Here is a 20,569-nt window from a genome sequence, read left to right as displayed (position 1 = left end):
GTGGAGCTGTTCTTGTGTCATAATAGTCTCCTCTACATATGCCTTAAGGCGAGGTGTTTTCATTTCCTTCATGAAAACAGAACCATCCCAGCTTTGAGCAGTTGCTTTACTCACATTCTAGGATAACTAAGTGTGAGTTTATAAACCAGATCCACTCCTAATGCCGTATCTGGTGATCCTTTTTCATCAATGTCCTTTCTCAGCCTTCAAAGAAACTTATAGCAAAATTTTGCAAGTCTTAGCATTGTGATATTTCCTAATCTCACTAGTTATTCATGGTGTCATTCAGATACCCACATTTTGTTATGCTAATTATCTTTTCAGCAGAATATTACACATGTGTTTAAGATACCTTGGAGCTATGATGGCATTTTGATTGGAAAAGCTGTCAGCTATTGCAGGAACAGAACCAAATATGTAAGAAACTGCCAACAGAGAGATTCAGGAGGATATAGACTTCGTGAAGAAACACAGCCCTCTGCTGGAAGAAAAGCTGAATCCAAGGACACAGCTGTGGAGGATGTATGGAAAGGTAAATCCACATCACACACAGAGGTTTCTTTTAGTGTCTTTTCAATATGTAGAGATATATTCTCCACCTTTTAGAGAACAGCAGTCTGCTGGAAGTACCAAAGTCTGCTTTACATTTTGTACTCCTGTACCACTACATGCAGGCAGCCAGTGCTGCCAGCCATTAACAAATAGCTCTGAAACATACATGGAATGTAATTCTGACTTCATGTGGGGTTTTTCCTGGGAAAGGTAGAAGCCACATATGTGATATTTGCATTGATACTCTTCACTTTTTTTCAGAGACATCTGTGTTTCAAAATATGGAGACGTCAGAAGCTGTCAAAAAAAGTTTACAAGATTCAACGAATCTTTACTGTTGATTTACATTTTTCTAATGTATTTACTTATGGTATTTATTGATTGTAATATTGATAATATTTTTAATGGTAAATGCCTAATGTGGAGGATGCCAGTCTAAATAATCAAAGTATAACAAAGTTACTGGTAACTTAAAATTGATTTTTTAAAACTGGAGGGATGCTGTGCTACTTCAAATTCAGATATTAGGAATAATTATTATGTTTTCAATATATTTGCTATAATACCTTTTAGGTACAAATCTAGAGTACAATCTCTTTTCAAGGTACTTACAGTCTAAAATGGTCTCTTTTCTGGCAAGTGATTCATAATGTTGTTTCTTTTGTTTTATTTTTAACTCAGTTTTGGGGAACTCTGAAGTCGTGTCAAAATACTTCTAAAATGAAAAAGTTAATTGCCTATTACACAAATAATATAAGAACTATCATGAATGAGTTCTGAGTTATTAAATACATCACCATTTTATCAGTGCTATATGCCTGAAATACTAATTAAAAATCAAGTTAGTAACAGTTTATTTTTTAAGTTGGATGTCTTTTTTCCATGTTAATGTCCTAAAATATATGCAACTAAAATATTGAGAGGTACTTCAATACAACTCATAAAGTAGACTTAAAATGTTTTTAAAGGCTATTTTAAAACCCTCTTTTTTTCAGAGCATTTTCTTTCTTTCTTTCCAAAAATTGGTACTGCATATAACAAGAAGACAGACTTATTGTTATTGTATTCATATGTCTTTACATATATGTATTTATCTTATTTATATATTTCATTTCAACAGAATTTTTAAATGTCAAGTAAATTATCTGTGACTTTTATTGTGCTCTGATTTAACTGTTTCTTACTCAGGTTTGGGGTTTCCTGCCATGATCTTAAAAAAGGACCTGATACTTAGTTACCTTTGCAATTACAATAATTATTTAATTTTTAATATCTAGTTTTTAATAGCCAGAGAACTAATTTAAGCAGTGAAGTTAAGCTAGATTCTAATAAAGATTTTATATCATGTTGTTTATATTTGTGGTATTTTAAAAAGCAGAGGCAACAGACATGCATATCTCTATTTGAGAGCTGTTACAAACTGTGTGCACAAATATTATCTATCCCATTAAAAAAATATGGTCATTGTGTTTTCTGCAAGGCTGCACACCCTCTAGGAGATGCTTCAGTAATGATTTTGCCAGGTTACTGAGTGAAACCTCTGTGGCTTCTTTGCACATTATTTCTTTCTTTCTGCTCCAGAGGTCACTATCTTCCCATGAAAGTAGCCACCTTTTCAAAATAACTCCAAAATTCTGTAACAGAAGGAAAGCCCTCTCGCTAGCATTTTTTTTAAATTGTGCAATTTTACAATGCATTCTGTTGTCTTTCCCTGGCACTTCAAATTTAAACATCAATTTTTAAACGGACAAGGAGAAGATAAATCTTGGAATTTCTTTTTCATTTCAAACATTATATATGCCTTTTATATAAATTCTTTCAGAAAACTTGTTTTCTGACATCAAAAATATGCAGTGATGTTCATTGTGAATTCATAGAAACACAAAAGAGAATGAAAAGGATTGATGAAGAATCTGAACAAAGATGCTTGTGTGTATGACAAAATTAAATATGCTGAGATGCTTTGAGTCAATAGAAGTAAGAGCTCTCCACTATGGTATTATAATTTCCTGTTGGTTTTAATAGAGGCAACCAAACTATAGAAAATTTCCTTGTAGAAATTATTTTAAATTCTCTTGGTTTTTTTCTTCAATTAAAATAATAGAATTATACGTGTTTATCTCTTTTGTCTTAGCTTCCATTAGCAGAATAAGGAAGACATGATGTCCAGAATTATATTCAAATATAAAGTTCCATGAATGAACTTCTAAAGCATGCCACTTTTGTCTCATATTTTCTGCTTATGAATTTTTAATCCCTTTGGTATCATTCTTACTGCACAAATTACTGGAATTTATCAAAATACCTTTTCTATTTTCTTATTTTTAATAAACCAGCAAAATTACTTTATTGGATTGCAAGGTAGCTTCTATATGGCAGTGGCTTATGTTAGTGTTTCCTTGCTGTAACCTCTTATCAGGTTATTAACTGCTGGATTATCAAGTAGAGCTATAGTAACACTTGGACACCACATACAGCCAGTCACTGACAAATAATCCTTCCTTTCTATCTCTGAATATACAGACAAAGAGTCAGCACTAAGAATAAGTGTGCCAAAGAACAAGAATATCAAATATTTGATGTTTGGTAAGAGATTACACTCGACTTTGCTGCATATGCCCATGGCTCGTTGCCAGCTTTTATCTGGCAAAGTAGCAAGTGACATAGTGGCCTTTTCTTTTTCACTTGAGATGAGGAAAGCTCACAGGAACAATTGAAAAGCAGTCATAAACTTTTGAAATATCTTGAGTGGCCAGTTCCACAGCCATGTGACAACACCTGTTCTTCAAATATCAGGTGTTTAAAAAACTATGCATGGTAATTATGGAGTATATAAATTTCTTAGTAAATAATGAAATTTGGTCCATCTTATTCGTTCAGAACTACCTAGGTTCACTAGGAATTTATAGGGCAGTTTCATGTTTCAAGTTTTTCTCTGCATTACCTGAGTTGGGTCAGCATGCACTGTTCTGATATTCCAGAGAGCTGATGTTAAAAAGTGCCTCATGTACAGCAGGGGTTGAAAACATGTCCTGATCACTGTGCTTCATTCATTCAGTAAATCTAATGCTAATGATTGAGTTGTATGTGCAAACTGGAGTCCTTGGTAACTTCATTTCAGTAAATGTCAATTTCCCATCCAGCACGATCATTACAAGGGATTGTCCATCTCCCATTCCCTGTTTCTTCTAAATGATCATTTTCATTTGAAGTCACTATAGAGTTGGCCTCATTAGTTTACCTAAGAGCTGTAAAGGAGCACTTATGGAGCTGAATAAATGTTTCTTGCTACCAAATTTCTTATTTTTTAAAGAAACAAGGACTTTCAAGGGTGCCTGTTATCTACCGATCCATGTATCATCACGGGTTACTGCCATGCCTCTTCAAAATGAAGACACTGATGTTCTCTTACTGCAGGATCTCTGTTTCCTTACACTGATCCATTCAGCTCACAGGAGGTGCTGTGAATGCAACATACCAATGTTTTGTAGAGATCATTTGTAGAGGAGAATTCTGTTTATTGGACTAACAGTGGAATTTCGTGAAGCTCCTGGCAGCAGCATTAGATTCCTTCAAGGAGATGGGCTGTCTGTGTCAGTGAGATAACTGGGTGATGCCACAATGCTGTGGCAGTCTTTCTCTAGACATTTAAATATGACTGTGAGCTATGAGAGCTACTCTTACCACCAGCACAGGTGTAAAGCCTGTAAGAGCTTTTATTCACTTCTGCTCAGTGAATCCTTTGCCAAGGATCATTCTCATCTGTATATACCTAAGAATCTTATGCTATAGGCCAACCCATCTCTGCCAAGAAATCATTGAACTCCAGAGGTTGTTACTAGCAGAAATAAATGTGGTCATTTTCATTGTCTACAAGCCAGCAGCACACAGCCAGACTTTCTAAAAAGACAAAAGGTAAGCAATGTGAATAACTGATTGTTGTGGTTTAACCCCAGTGGGCACCTGAGCCCCACACAGCATCTTGCTCTCTTCCTCTGAGCCAGGATGGTGTGGAGAATCAGAAGGGTAAAAATGAAAAAAGCCACTGTTTGAAATAAAGACAGTTTAAGAGAAAAAGAAGAAGCCATACACACAAGGAAAACAAAGCAAGAAATTAATTTACCACTTCCACGGGCAGGCAGGTGTTCAGCCATCTCCATGAAAGCCGAGATCCATCACATCTGACATTTGCTTGAGAAGAAAAACACCATCACTGGTAAGCAACCCCTTCCTCCCTGCAACTTGATATGCTGAGCATGATGCCATATGGTGTGGGATATCCCTTTGGTCAGCTGGGGTCAGCTGTCCTGGCTGTGTCCCCCTCGTCTCCTTGTGCACCCCCAGCCTGCTTGCTGCTAGAGTGAGGCACAGAAAAGGGCTTGGCTCTGTGTAAGGCCTGCTGACATTCCTGTGTGGAAACAACACCATTTCCAGCACAAAAACCCAACATAGCCTCATACCTGCTACTCTGGAGGAAATTAACTGGATCCCAGCCCAAACCAGGATTGCCCATTGTAATGCCTGCATTCAGTCAGTGAAATCTATTTTCTAGGCTTGTCTACCATGAAGTCCAAAACAAAATATTCAAGCAACTGAGAGAGTAGAGAGTACCATGAGTGACATTTTCATTTGGTGTACCAAATAGGAAAAATTTTTATTCTGTTTAAAGTTTATGTCAACTTCTCTAGTAAGATATGTTTGAATAAAACAAGATGCACAGTAGAATTTGGTAGTAAGGTATCCCAGTCACCTCTGTGAAAGGACTCACTCTCAGAGATACATAAAGAAGAGGTCAAAGTAGCTGCAGACATTTTCTCTTGGTTTTAAATGTTAAGTTCTTTCTTCAAGAAATAATTGGAATTAATAACTGTGGTTGTTTTGCTTACTGTTTATGGTACACTGTATGCCATAGTTAAGAGCTGCATCTGATTAAAATAATGTGGGTTGGTTGTGTCATTTTCAGTTTGTTTCGATAACAAACATTAGCATCTTTATTACAAAAACTGTCCAGGGCTCAAGACCTTGAAACACCTCTTTTAGTCCCACAGGAGTACTTGCTGCCTGCCTCAGAATCTTACAAGTTATTTAGCCTTGAAGCAGAAAGTAACCCTGACTTTTGAAGAGCAGGGCACTCTTACACTTTATTTTGACCTAGGTATTATCAACATCAGGAACTCATTTCTTTGTCTAATAAGATGGATGCTTTTGATGTCTGCTGTCCAGGGAGATCTGTGCTTGCAGGTCAGAAACCTTACTGACACATTCTTGAACAAGGGAAGGTTGCTTAGATGCAATAATCTCATTTCTTTGAGATATTGCATCACTGTGGATCTCTTTGTCATTGGCACTAAAGAGCAGAACTAAAGAAGGCTCACAGGTCTCTGTAACAAGTTCACCCCTAATATAGGAGCAGGAGGCATCTTGGTAACATGCATTCACTCAAATGATGTTGCTGTTTGAGGAGTTCTGGCCTTGCACTCGTAACATGGTGATGCACTTGTACTATGATCCAAACTGTCCACATTTCAGGAAGAATGAGTCAGTGTAGGATCAAAAACTGTATTTTCCTCTAAGATGGATAGCTTAGAAATATTGGAAATCTAAGTGTTTCTCTCTGACTTGTTTCTTTTTTCACCATATCTAAATTTTTCCTATTCCGATCCTAACATTTACAGTGAATTTCTAAATCTTGATTTTATTGAGTCAGGAAAATTTTGACATTGTTTTAGAGATATATTTGCTAATTATATTTTATTACCTCTAAGATATATCCACAGTCAATACATTTGTTTTTAGTTAAATCTTAGTAACTAAGATTTAACTTCTTAATTACAGAATTTAGTTTACACTCTGAAAACAATGTTAGTATATGAAAAATTAAAATTGTGGTCAGATATATAGCTAAAGTGGAAGTATTTTATTACACAAAACCTAAGATCAGAATTTTGTAATAACACTTGACAAAGCGGGAGTGACTTTTGAAAATTACTATATAATTCTTCAATTAACATCACTATGTATATCTAAGCAAAAGAAGAGGTGTGTGAAAAGTACAAAATAATACTTGTTTTTAATGTATATGAGCCTGGGAATGCAAGCTTCACAATGCCTTCATAAAGTTTGGAATTTTAATTATTGTTTAAATATGGATATGTAGATGAACTGATCAAATACTCATTAGCTCCTTTGTGGGTTCCAGCTGAGAGAAATCAGAAAGCATGGACCTTGATTCTGTAACTTGTTAAGTTCATTGCAAACCTCATGTTGATTTTAATTATGGTAAAGATCAGGTACTGAGTAAGATGTATTACCAAAATGTCATGTGATTTATTACTATGCATTCAGATACTCTCATTATAGTAACTGTTGCTGAAGGTGATTTTATCATGTAACGCGAGGAAGAATATTGTTAAAAGTATATTTTCTTTCCTATTTTCTTTCCTTTTTTTCCTCTTCCATCATATACATACTATTAAACTTTATTCCTTATTGATTCGTATTTATAGAGTGTGCTCAGCAGCTATTTGGTTTTTTCCCATTGTAGACAAGTTGCTGTAGTTTAGGAGTTGAAGTCTTAAGGTGTATATATAATAAATATTTCTGTGTATTGTCAACTTTCTTCACTAGATTATATTCTCTGTGACTTTGGACTTCTATGTTCATTGTTAATTTCTTTATTCTAAAGCAATTTTCATTATTTTCAATGTGCATTAATAATTCTGTATTTTAGGACCTTTCTAAGATGCCCTGACATTTCTTTTAATTTCTGTGATATAGTTTTCTGAAATGGGTTGAAACGTAATACAAAGAATATTCCAACTTAAGCCATGTCACTGAATTTACAAGGGATGTATTACTTTTGTTTCTTATTCTTATATTCTCTATCCCATTTCTTGCTTAATTTAACCTTCTTAACTTCTTTAACTGTGCTAAATCTTGAGTAGACATGTTGGTGGAAATATGTATGTGTTTCTCTCAAGTAGAAACAGTTAATATAGAATTTTAAGATGTGCTTAATTTCTCTGATCTTTTACTTTGAGTTTGGACTTGAAATGGTATGTGCTGATTTATTCCCCAGTTGCTTAGTTTGTCCTGATTTTTTTTTAAGTTTTTAAGCTTATTTTGACCTTTCCTATTGTAATCACATTATATGCAGACTTTTAATTTCACTGCTTCTGCCCTTTCACATAATTTGTAAATATGTCAAAACAGCAGATATGGGATTTTGAGATACACTCCTCCAACATATTTTTTCGATGAAAATTGATCATCTGATCTTACTTATTCATTTTTTACTTAATATTAGGGGGTTTTTTTGTCTTGTGATTACTTCACTTTTTAAAGGATTTTTGTGCAAGATTTTGTACAGTTCCCTCTAAATTCTGTCATTGTGTCACAGCTGTTTGCTTGCTTAGTAGTTGTAGAGCAGCACGGGCAGTTTTTCCGGAGTTTTTGGTAATCTTGGTGGAGATTGTGGTGCTTGAGATTGTTTCATGTGCAAGATAGGAAGTGTAGTGTTTTCCTGTAGCTAACCTTTGTTCTGAGATGCTTTAAAATTCCCTTTGTTCTTTTGAAAAAAGTCATTATATAAGTAAAATCCCCATAATAATGGCAAAAGGTAAATAATACCAAAATTAATCATCTATACTGACAGAAATATGCCATGTATATTTTCTGTTTCACCTAGCTATACAATTTCCTTTTCATATCATATGACAGTGACATGGACCCTTGTGCACCCTGTAAACTGCTTTGCATGACTGTCATTTAAACTGGAAATGCTAATGATACCAGTGGTTTTAGGAATATCAGCATTTTCAGAAAAATTCAAGTAGAAAACTCTTTTTTCTATCCCTCAGTGAAGCATTTATTTTGGGGTTTTGGGGAGTTCTGATTTATTGGGGTTTTTGTTTGTTTGTTTGGGGTTTTTGTGTGTTTTTGTTTGTTTGGTTGGGTTTTTTTACTGTGTATTTTAATTTTTTTTGCAGCCATTTGATAAAATGGTAACTAAAGTCATGCTTACATTACAGAGGAAGTAGATTCCTTCAGCTGCCGTCTGAGGAGGACTAGAATAACGTAACATTGATAGGCATGAGCAAGATTTGTGGTGGCACAGACTTGAAAGACTGCTCTGCAGTTCATACTCTTTTCTTTATGTTCAGTGCCATCACTGAGAAAATGATGAAGATTGCACGAAGCTGAAAATACTGAAGCTGTTATAAATCACGCGGCACAGTCTGTGGCTTGCACACACGCATTGTGGCTGGTGCTGCTGTAATTTTTCATGACAGCTACGATTCAGAAAGTTGTGGCTGATAGGCAATATGAGAAGAAAATTACAGCCTATGACTGTTACATGTCTGTTGTTAGAATAGTGCCAAATACTATTTATATGTCTGTTTCATGGGTGGTGGGACCTGAGGAAGTGGAGGAGTTCAAAATGCTGAGCTTCACACTCGTGCTATACACAGCCTGTGACACCTGGCAAGGTAAGTCTATACTTCAGGATTAGATGAAACCTTGGAAGCAAGTAAATGAAGAATGTCTCAAACAATCTTGCAGAAAAGGCTCTTGAATTAGCGATGAAGTGACTTTTATGATTGTTTCCTCTTGTCTTATTGGAGGGGTTTTTTTGGGTTGTACTGCAATAGTTGTCTCTAAAACTCAGGTATTGTTAGTCTTAGTTCTGCAGTGGTGGATTTATTTTACAGTATAAGACACACTTTGGAATATGTTATTGACCAGAATAGTTCTCTTGGCTGCATGGAGAAAACTTTTTTCTGCCTGCTGAAACAGTGATAAAAATAATGGACAAACTCCAGCAGCCATTGTAAAATTTTTATCTGATATGCCTCTATTTCTTTTGCCTTTTTGTCAAATCCATTCACAAGTGTTAGAAAAACACAATTTCTGCAGCCTATAATGAGGTCTATAACCATGTCTCATGGGAGTGTTTTCCTCACAATTGTTGCAGTTATTAGTATCTTGTTCTGTAATTATGCAAGTTTTCCTTCCTATAATGCTCTTAAATCTGCTATTCAGAGTGAAAACAAGGCCCTTAACCCCTCCTTTGACCTTGCCTTCAAGTTCCTTTTAGCATGAACAATTTATGTCAGTGAAAAATTTAATGTCACAAATGACATTTGTCCACAAAATTACAGCTCAGTGGATTGATGAAATGAGGATGGCTCTGAGCTAGATTCAGCCACTAGCAGAATGCTAACTCCTATTTTGTTTAGTTAACATGTGAGGTATGAAAAAAGCCTTTCTTTATCTACTCCAATACCTGCTCAGAGGTCCAATTAGAAGGTGTAATGTTGGCGGGCTTTAAGTGAGAGTGAACTGGTAGCATGAGTAGCTCCAGCTGAAATTGCATCTACCTCCCAGGGTGGATATTTTGAAATTATCTCATGCTTACCTGTTCAAGTAACATAGTAGAGAATCAAAATAAATTTTTACTAATTCAGATCTACTTTACATTTTCCTTTATGGAGAGGGACTACCTTGGAGTATTTCCAAATAGATGGATTCATTTTGTGTGTATTTCTATTAGGAATGAGTTAAAGCATTCTGAATTTATTTGGACCAAATACTGTATGAAGTTAAAAGAAACAGAAGAGAAGATTATAAAGGATGAAAAACACCTTGAGGAGTTAGTGGAGCAAAAAGCAGAAATCCAGGAAGATGTAAAATGTTGGAACAGCAAATTGAGTCTTGAATATTTATAAACAAGCAAGTAAATGAGTATCTGTTATTGAAAAGTACATGAATCCCTAAATATATTGTATGTGTAAGAGTTAAGATTCTCTGTATAAGTAAAAATATAAATACAGATTTTAAAATTAGAGGTGGTAAATTCAGTAGAGATCTCTTGTTCATTATTTTTAGTATTACTTTTCTGCTTTAATTATTAAAAATATCATCAAACCATTTTATGGTTTTGTAAGTTACCTCCATATTTTTCATTTCTGGGCACATATCTGCCTAATATTTATCTTCTCAAACCATCTGGAATAATGTGTGCAGGTAGTGGGACAGCATAACTGTCCTCTGAAGTTACCAGATTTTTTAATCTGACATGGCATGTGATACAATTTTATATCATGCATAATTGTGCTCTATTTTATTTACAATTTTCCACTTTTTCTTCTATGTTTCCATAACTAATTTTTAAATCTTGTACTTTGTAGTCTAAAATCTGAACTGGAGCTCCTCACAGAGCCAGACTATGAGTTTTCAGTTAATTGACAGCTCCTGTTGAGCCAGTAGAAAATGCTTAGAAAATGTAGATGCTCACAACAGAATCTGGATTATTTTTTTTTTTTTTACATGTATGTAAAAAATGTGTGTATATATACCAGTGCAAATAAATACGAAATTCATTCCCTTGTACATGCTCAGTACCGTTATGGGTTGTCCATCTTGATAAATAGGTCCTGCTAATGATCAAATCCAGAATATACAATATGGAGGATTTCTGAGAAGCTGACTATACCAAGCATACCCAGAATTTAACAAAAAATCCCCAAAGCACCCCCCTCAAAAAAGCAAAGATACAGTCATATTGCAACCACCAACAGCCATGTTCTTGCCTTTTTTTTTTTCAGCTGTATATTACAGTTCTTTTCTATTGGTGGTGCCAGCAATTGCTAGAACACAACTATATTCAAATAGAGAAAATACTTATTAATAAACCTTTTTTGTCCTTTTATTTTTCTTTCTACATATATTTCCATCTGGGATTGACAACCAGATATACTTCAGCAGGTACCACCTGGTTATTAAGACCAAGACAATACAAAGACAGATATGCACAGCAGGGATATTGTGGTGCATGGAACTGCTCCATTAGATGACCACCGAAAAGTGAGCCAAGTTGAGCAAAAATCTGATTTGTTGTTGCAAATTTCCTTCAAAAACATGGCTAAATCAACAAACTGAGTATATTTTTGTAAATAACAATAGATATTCAGAAAGTTCAAAATTATTCTTCTGATCATCATAAAATATTTCAGAGGTAATTGAGTTATTTTAGGAATCAGGAAAATATTGGGTTTGTGTTCAGTTTCTTCACTGGGGTTTGAATCAGACCCAAATTAGAACATGACAATTGTCACATACACCAGTAAGTCTGAAGACAGAATAAGTGATGTGAACGAATGTTTTTTGGCATTGTTTTTCTTAGCTCTTTTTTCTTGTGTTAATTCATGCTGATTTTAAATGTTATATGTGATCTATTAGGAGTGTTACAACTTTTGACACTGTAAGGACAACTCTGAGTTTTCTTTTTATCATGCTAATCAGATTTACATTACAAAAGGTATCTGTATAGATTAAACCTATTTTCTGTATCTACCTGGGCTTTGTTTATGAAAGATTAGAAGAAACCCTTCTTATAAAATTGTTCTCATCCTTAACTATTATTCTTTTGTTTTCATTAATTACCTGCACAGTGTGACATTATTTCAAGTAACTCCTGTCAAAATATTTGCTCTAAAAGCATTGAAAGAGTGAAAAACATTTCTGAATAGTGTTTTCCCTATGTACTAGCAATTTAAAAACTAGGACAGTTTGCTCATACTTAATCAGTTGGGATTTTTTTTCCCCTGTAGATATAGCCAACTCTTTGTCTTTCTTACACTTCACCTGAGCTATATTTAGAATCACAGAATGGTTTGGATTGGAAGGGATCTTAAATATCATCTAGTTCCAGGACCTTGCTGAGGACAGGGGCACCTCCCACTAGTCCAGGTTCCCCAAAGTTCCATCCAGCCTGGCCTTGAACATTTTCAGGGTTGGGGCATTATATTTCTCGCAGTATTTTACACATTGGGAGGCTTATCCATTTTGGGTTTTATCTCCTCTTTCTAGGTTAGTAAAGGTGCTTCATTGCAGTTTTTTTTTCTCAGATCATGCTTTAGAATCCACAATCATTCAGGTCAGGACTTTCAGTCCCCAAATATTTAGGAAGGTGCAGCCATTCATGGACAATTGCCAGAACCCTAGAGAAGTACAGCAGAGCTGTGACATTCTGGTCAAGATAACAAGTTCCTCCTTAGCTGCTGGGACACAGTCACAAAGATTCATATGGAAATCTGTTCTTTATCAGATGCTTGAGGTACCAGTAGGAAATTACATGCCATTTAAAGTACCTGTATCCCAATTCTGTCGTGATTTTCTCACATATATTGTTCTCTAAGACTTTTATTATCAACCTTGATCTTGCTAGACCAAACAACATGTTTGTTGCCTGGTCATATTCCAGTTGGACTCTCATCACTATATGAAATGTATAGGATGTGGTGTTGTTTCAACTTTTGCAGAGGAAGGACAGGGAAGGAAACAAAGTTTATTAGGCTTCATGTGAACAGTTATGCCTTTCTCCATCTAAAACCACTTTAAATTATTTCCTTATCCTCTAGATGGTTGCTTCCCTAACATCCTCGTTTTCCCTTAAGCTCTACTGATTGATCCATCATTGATTTGAGCAGAGAAATTATGGATTCTCCATCCATGAGAGTGTTCAAGACCAGGTTGGATAGGGCCCTGAGCTGCCTGATCTAGTGGAAGGTGTCCCTTTCTGTGGCAAAGGGGGTTGGAATCAGATGATCTTTAGGGTTCTCCCAACCCAAACTATTCTGTGATGCTATGAATCTCTGCATGATTCAAATTAAGAGAGATATTGAGATGTTAAGTAAAGTCTTAAGGCTGAGGAAAAACTTGGGGTATTCTGCTTAGTTATACCACATATGTCAAGTGTGAGTTAGCAGGCTGTGATTGTGCTCTCACTGAGATTGTGAAGCCTAGAGAGTCTGCCAGGATATCCTTCAAGGCCAATGCACAAATGCACACAATAGCATGAAACATCCCTAACTGCTCTTTAATAAACTTCCTTTTAGATTTTTTAAAAAATATTGTTTATTATCACAAAGAAACATGAGAAATTTGTATTGCTTACTTTACAATATATTTTTTATATAGAATATTTGAATAACAAAATAGCAGCCCAAGGAGATGAGAGTTTAAAATTATCAGATGCTGCTTCTTAAATGATAAAAACTGTGGAAGAATCAGTACCTTCTTTTCTTTTTTTTTACTGTAAATTAATTAAAATACTTGCATACTTGTGCCTTCTGTGTTGGCCTGAAATAATTTCAGCTTATGTCAAAGTGTCTTAATGGTTTAATGTTCATTAGAAATCCATCAAGGAAAGCAATCTACTCACCATAAATCAAAGGATTCTAAATATTAATGAAGCATTGGAGAGTTTGAAATGTAAAAATTAAGAACATGAGGGGAAAAAATAGAGAGTTTGTGCAAAAAATAAGAAATAGTTAGTGCCAGCAATATAATATAGGAAGAAAGAAAGAAAATATGTACCTTGAAAATGAGGAAGATTCTGAAATGGATTTTTTTAAACAGAAACCTCAGTCCCCAAAACATTTTGGTAAAAGCTTTTATCATGGTCTTTTTTTCATTTGTGATGGTTATAAGCGTAGAATCTTAAATATTATTTTTCTCTATTTTCTGTGAATTCTTTTAAGATATGCACATATATTTTGTAGCTCTTCAGTTTATTGATTCCAAATGTCTGTATTTTAAACAATACTGTACATAATATTCTCAGTGCAGAAAAAAAATCACATTTTTTTAGTTTCCTCTTCCTTTGAACTCTGATTGTATGCTGGTTTTATTTATCTGATAGCTATCATCTTTATCCTCGAGAAACTTTGGATTTTATTGTCTGGTTTCAACGAAGTCATCTGAAAAGATTTCTTGAAAATAATTAGATTCCTACAATTTTTGTAGAAATTGATGACTGAGTTGAATAAATACATCCTGTCAGCAGGAAAACATTCCTTACTAGATGCCAAAAATTCCCTATAAGAGGTGTGGGAAAAGGGAGGGGATCAGATGATGAAAAAAGGAGGAGTTATGTCCAGAGTCCTTATTAATGGTCCAAGTCAGAGCTCATACCTTAACACACCAGTGTAAATCAATGATGGGACACAAATGAGTAATAAATCAGGCTTCATTAGTTCTGATGTTGATGAAACTACTTATTGGGATTATTAGAATATTTTGAAATTAGTGACAGCTTTCTAAATTTATTATTTTCAATTTCATTGATATCTTTCTTGATCAACAGAATTTTTATTTAATTGTACCTGTAATAATGGAGAAAGATCTTACCTGTTTTGGAAGTATTAACTGATAAGCTGAAAGAGGAAACTCAGGCTTGTAAGAATTTGTAGAGACAAATAGAATCAGGATTGAGATGTGAGTTGTCAGAAAGCATATTTGAGAATCACTGAGACCAGGTTGTACACTAAAACTTTACAGATCATAGAAAGACTGGGGACATTCACAAGATAAATCCTTAGAGTGTTGTCTATGTCACATATAATTGGTATTGCTATGAGTGTGTCCTGCTCGTTGTCCTTCCACGTGTTTGGGAATTCAAGAAGTGCATGTGAAAATTCATATTCAAGTCCCAGAGAATGACAAATTATGGAGTTCCCAGTACTGAGGGATTCCAGGAGCTCTATGTATGTCTTCAAAGGATGATCTGAAACCCTCCCTTGAGAAGGAAATATCTTCTCAGGCTGCCATTTACTCTAGTCAGAGGAAATAATGAGTGTAGGCTAAATGTAATATTCAATTCAGAAGAAATGCATTCTGTATCTTTACTATAAAACAGAATTCTGCTTCTGATACAACCCCAAATTTCTTTTTATTGCTTTCTTATGATAATGTAAGTTAACTCTTACATGGACTTTCTGGAATGCTGTTTTATTGCACCCCTTCATTTTCTCAGTTTTACTTTAAAAACCACTAGCCTGCATCTAACATATTAGATCTTTAGGAAGAAAGCAATTGCTAATCTCTCCTAAAAATTAGAAGTTGTGTCCATTCCTCTTGTGTGTTACTGAGTGCAAGGACAAAAAAGAGGGCTGTTTGTAGGTCTTTTTATTTGAAAGTCTTCTCTTATCTTTTCTGGAGTTATCTTTACTGAATAAGAAATTTGTTTTAAACAAAGGTTGTAAATAAATATAGTTGGAGAGTTGCCATTAAGTGCTATGAGAGAGGCAGAATATTTGGTTCTGCTCAGAAACCTTAAATTTTTGGTCTTCCACTAATTTCTTCCTTTGTGTTACCTTTCCTTCATATTATGTTAGATATCTTGAGTGAAAGAAGCTGAGGAAAAGCAGTACACTTAACCTGATATTAACTCAATTTCCATGAAGACTGACTATATCTTACAGGTATTATCTGACCAGGAAAACTCACATCTTCATGCTACATACAGCTGCTAAATGCATGAAATCTTTGGAAAAGATTCAAATTAATCAATTAATTAAAATAAATAATAAATTAATTAATTTCAAAAATTAAACACTTAGTATTGCTTCTCAAATGGGGCAGAGTTCCTGAGTAAGCTGCAGAAGCTGTGATAAAAGTTTCAACACCTGTACATGAAGTGGACCATGGAACGCATTGCACCAAAGAACTTCTTTCAGCTGCAGTCCACTTGCTTTTCTGCCTGGAATATTTATGTTTTTCTTGCATCCATGCTGAAAGTGCTTTGACTTCCAGAGTCATGGGTAGCTGTGTATACATCAAAACAATTTTGCTCCATGTGAAAATTATAGGCAGTCAGAATGGAACAATTATCATTTGGTTCCTTTCATTTCTTTCCAGCTTCAGCACGCATCTGCTTACTCTGCACTGTTGAGACAAATTACAGTCTTGGCTTTACTGTTTTGAAATCTAAGTCTTGTTATGACTATAGACATTTTGGAAGGAATCTTTGAAGCTATTTACCTTTGCCTTCACCAAAAGAAGATTGACTATATATATTTTAAGAAACAAACAGAAGACTTTTTTAGGGTTTTCCATGTTTACTCTTTCAAAACTTCCCCTAGGAAAAGAGAGTAGTTAATTGTCCAGTGACCTCTTGCCAGTATTTTAGGATATGTGTTATGTTCTTTAGGTAGTTTTTTGAGATAGAAAACTCTTTTTCCTGCATAGTCCTTGTTATGACCTGCCTCTGAGGCAGGGTAACTGAGGTTCTTGCTAGTAGATCTCTTGGGATTAGAGTGAAATAATACTGAATAAAGGGAGACTGGAGGAAAGCACCAGTGGTGTAGTGGTATCATGCAAGGTTCCCATTCTTGTGACCTGGGTTCGATTCCCAGCTGGTGCATGGATAATTTCCTGATCATAGCCTGTGAAATACCTATATTGCAGGTTTAATGTAATTCAGTAACATATGTGTTTTGTCTCTTATTTTATGCTTTTTATTGCTTGAATTTTGGGCAGGACAACTAAGTTGCTGTGGGCTTTTTCTTTGTAATCCAGCTGTGTAATTGAGTGGTATTTTAAGTTTGCTTCTGTTAAAGAGTTCACTTCTACTGAAAGTTTGCTTTTATGTAAATAAATTTTGTATGTGACCTAAGAATTCTGGAAATAGTAACTTACTTGTATTTTGAACTTATCAGCCATATAACTAACATACCACTGCACTGGTATGAAATATCCTGTACATGGCCATTCATCATAAAAGAGATTAACTGAGACTTTTTGACCAATCTAACACTTTCAGATATAAGGGCTATCGTTGACACTTCCTTCTCATCCAAAATTGATAGTTTTATGTTATATTTGGGAAGAGGGGCCAAAAAAAGCTGTTTAGTATTCAAATCTCATCTCCTTCAAACATAAGGGCCGTCCATTCCAATGAATAGGAAGTCAGGCAAAAATGCCAGGAGGCTTGCATGGATGAACAAGGAGCTCCAGGCAAAACTCAGATGCAAAAAAGAAGAATATAGAGAGTGCAATACAGAAAGTGGAATCAGGGACAGGCAACCTAGGAGAAATACAGCAGCATTGTATGAGCATGTAGAGATGCAGTTGGAAAAGTTGAAGCCAAAATGATATTTCTTCAGGCAAGAAATATCAAAGACAACAAGAAGGACTTTAAGTCCAGACATCACAAAAGGAGGACTACAGAAAATGTGAGCCCATTGCTGCTTGGGGCAGGGAACCTGATGGCACAGGAAAATGCTGCAGTACTGAATTCCTTCTTTTCTCCAGTCTGTTCTGCAAGAGCCAGTCTTCAGGAATCCTGGGTCCCAGAGACCAAGAGGAAAAGCTGGAGAAAGGAATGGATATACTTCATGGAAAGGAATCAGATCGGTCAGTACTTATTCAAAATGGAGATTCATAATCCCATGGGATCTACAGACTAGTCGCCCTTGCCTCAATCCACAGAAAATGATGGAGCAGTTAATCCCACAAAACATTTTCAAGGTATGTTTCACAAAGGCAAGAAAGTCATCATGAGTAGTGTGCAAGGATTCACCAAAGAAATGTCATGCTGGACCAGTTATCAAACAGAAGTAACTGGCCTGGTAGGCAGGTGGAGAACAGTGGAAATTGTCTGCCTGGACTTACACTGTCTCCCATTAAGATCCTCATAGACAAGCTATTGATCCAAGGGCTAGATAAGCAGACAGTGAGGTGAACTGAAAATTAGCTGAATGGCCAAGCCCAGAGGGTGGTGCTCAGTGGCACAAGGTCAATTTGAGGGCCACTGCTGTGTGCTGAAATATTTACACAAATGAATATTCCACCGTACAATCAGGGGAATTTTATGGTTTAAGTATCTAAGGATTGTTAGTTGTTAGTCTTAGAAATTAGGATTTTAGAGGTGATTCAGATAAAGCCTCTGCTTATTTGCTGTCTTACATCCTTTTATTAAAACGTATTTATCAAATATCACTTAGCAGTTCAAGTAGACTCTATCAATCACCCGTATATCCCTTCTCACATTCTAATTGAATCCTTCAGAAAATGAACGAATTTTTAGACACTGTTGCCTGGTCATGCTGATCCCTCTCCTGTGCATCAAGTTTTCCATTTGGAAGCAAATTTTTTTAATAGTAATTCAATAATTAATGAGTTATTCAATAATATGAGATTGCTTCTTAGGACTTTACAGATTTTATCTATTTTGGAATTTGGGTTCTTTTTCCCCCCTATCATGCTTTGTTTTCTGAGTGTTCATGATAAGTGTCTTTAAGTCCTTGTGATCATCGGTTTGCCTTACTTTGTCTCTAGTAAACTTCCTGTCAGATGTGTTTGAAGAAGTACTTGGTTTATGTCTCTTGCAGGTTTTTCCAAATACTCTTGTTTACCTTGCCTGTTGCATTTTTATATCTAAATAAGCAAAGTTCAGGATCTTTTCTGTTTTCCTCTTTTAGACATATTTTCAACCTTTTGTCTCACTACTAATAGTTCCCCTTCTGTTAATGACATTGATTTTTTTTTTATATTTCCAAAAAGTCTGTCAATGCTTTCTCACATTTTAAGCCTCCAATGTGGTATCTGTAAGTAATCTCTCTTTGGCTTGCAAGTATTTTATTTTTAGATGTTAGACAATAAAGTTTTTAATTAACTAATTTTTATAAAACTTTTTTTTTTCCAATTTTGACTGCAGTGTTACTTTTTTGGAGTTTGTTGTTCTTTAAGCTGTTTTTGCAAGTGTAGTGTGTTGACCCTGGCTGCATGCCAAGTGCCCACCAAGCTGCTCACCTCCCTTCTCAGTTGGACAGGGGAGAGAAAATATAGCAATGGGTTCATGGGTTGAGATAAGGAATGGGAGAGATCACTCACTGAACACCATCACAGGCAAAACAGACTGAGCAAGGAGATATCAGTTGAATTTATTAACAACATAATCCCTAACAGGACATGGAGAAGTCAAATAATCTTAAAAACACCTTCTTCCCATCCCTTCCTTCTTCCTGGGCATATGATTGACTTGCAATTTTCTCTACCTCCTTCCCCAGAGTGGCACAGGGGATGGGGTGGCCAGTTCATCACATGTTGTCTCTGATGCTACTTCCACCTCAGTGGGAGGACTCCTCACATTCTTTTCCTGTTCGAGTGTAAACAATGTTCCACAGGAGACAATCGTCCGTGAAATTGTCCTGCATGGACGTGAAATGTCCTTACCATGAACTTCAGCTCTTCACAAACTGTTCCAGCATGAGTCCTTTCCACAGAGTGCAGTTCTTCAGGAGCAGACTGCTCCAGGATGGGTTCTTCACAGAATTAGAGTCCTGCCAGCAAACCTGGTCAGCTGTGGGCTCCTTTCTCCACACTTCCACAAGTCCTTCATGCACTCTGTTCCAGTGCAGGATTCCCACAGGTTCACAGCCTCCTCTCAAGCATCTATATGCTCCAGCATGGGGTTCTCCACAGGGTGTGGGGAGAACTCCATGCTGCTCCAACATAACCTCCATGGGCTGTAGCGGAATTTCTGCTCCATCAACTGGAGTACCTTCTCCACCTCCTTCTCCATTGACCTTGATGTCTGCAGAACAGTCTTTCTCCTATAGTCTCAGTTCATTATATGATTCTGTAGCCCCATTGTTGCCAGAAGTTCCCACACAAATCCAATACACCTGGAAAAATCAGCAGCTGCTGAACTGACTGTGTTATCAGTGGTGACTGCCCAGTAGCAAGCTGTGGGTAGGCAATAGATTTCCAGTTGCTATTTTTGTGCATCTCCTATGAGGAGGAAGAAATGACAGTGCTGTTCAGACCTTAAGCCAACACTGGCTGCATAAAGAACCCTTGCACAACATAAAAGCGTGGTCTTTTTCTTATATAAAACTTGATACCAAATAAACAGTAAAATGAGATACTTTCTTCTCGTCCAAACTCCTTCTAATGACTGGAAAATGTCTTCTCTGATGCATTATTAGCACATCAGTGTGTAAGGCATTCTGAGAGCCTTCTCACAGGCTTCTCATTGGTGAGTGAATGCCGTTGAGATTCATCAGCTCTTTCTTCCTATAAAGGAGACCAATAATACCTCTGGGAATAAATATATTTACTATTAGTTCACCCACACTTAACATTATGTAATAAAGGATATTTTTTTTTGATCCATTGTTCCTTCCTGCTCATCTTGAAATGAATACAGCCATACTGTGAGTGTTCTGAT

The 20,569-nt window shown here is 35.8% G+C and overlaps 2 long non-coding RNA genes and 1 other non-coding gene across 7 annotated transcripts in view; all 3 read left to right on the top strand.

The window, feature by feature from the left end:
• Positions 1-20,569, top strand: part of LOC135278626 (uncharacterized) — a 142,892-nt gene that overhangs the window by 41,047 nt on the left and 81,276 nt on the right. The gene's annotated exons all lie outside the window — the stretch shown is intronic.
• On the top strand, positions 53-19,115 carry LOC135278612 (uncharacterized). 5 transcript variants are annotated; one of them, XR_010346067.1, is made up of 5 exons: positions 53-132; positions 325-532; positions 814-4,768; positions 8,583-9,041; positions 10,106-19,105. It is a non-coding gene; the product is annotated as an uncharacterized LOC135278612 (long non-coding RNA). The 5 variants fall into 5 exon arrangements; XR_010346066.1 differs by having other exon boundaries at positions 814-4,467; positions 4,557-4,768; positions 8,583-19,104; XR_010346065.1 differs by having other exon boundaries at positions 8,583-17,570; positions 17,650-19,104.
• Positions 16,689-16,759, top strand: TRNAG-CCC (transfer RNA glycine (anticodon CCC)). Its single transcript has one exon. It is a non-coding gene; the product is annotated as a tRNA-Gly (tRNA).

Source organism: Passer domesticus, chromosome 1 (assembly GCF_036417665.1).
Source record: "Passer domesticus isolate bPasDom1 chromosome 1, bPasDom1.hap1, whole genome shotgun sequence".
NCBI lineage: Eukaryota > Metazoa > Chordata > Aves > Passeriformes > Passeridae > Passer > Passer domesticus.
This window is presented reverse-complemented; position numbering and strand designations above follow the sequence as displayed.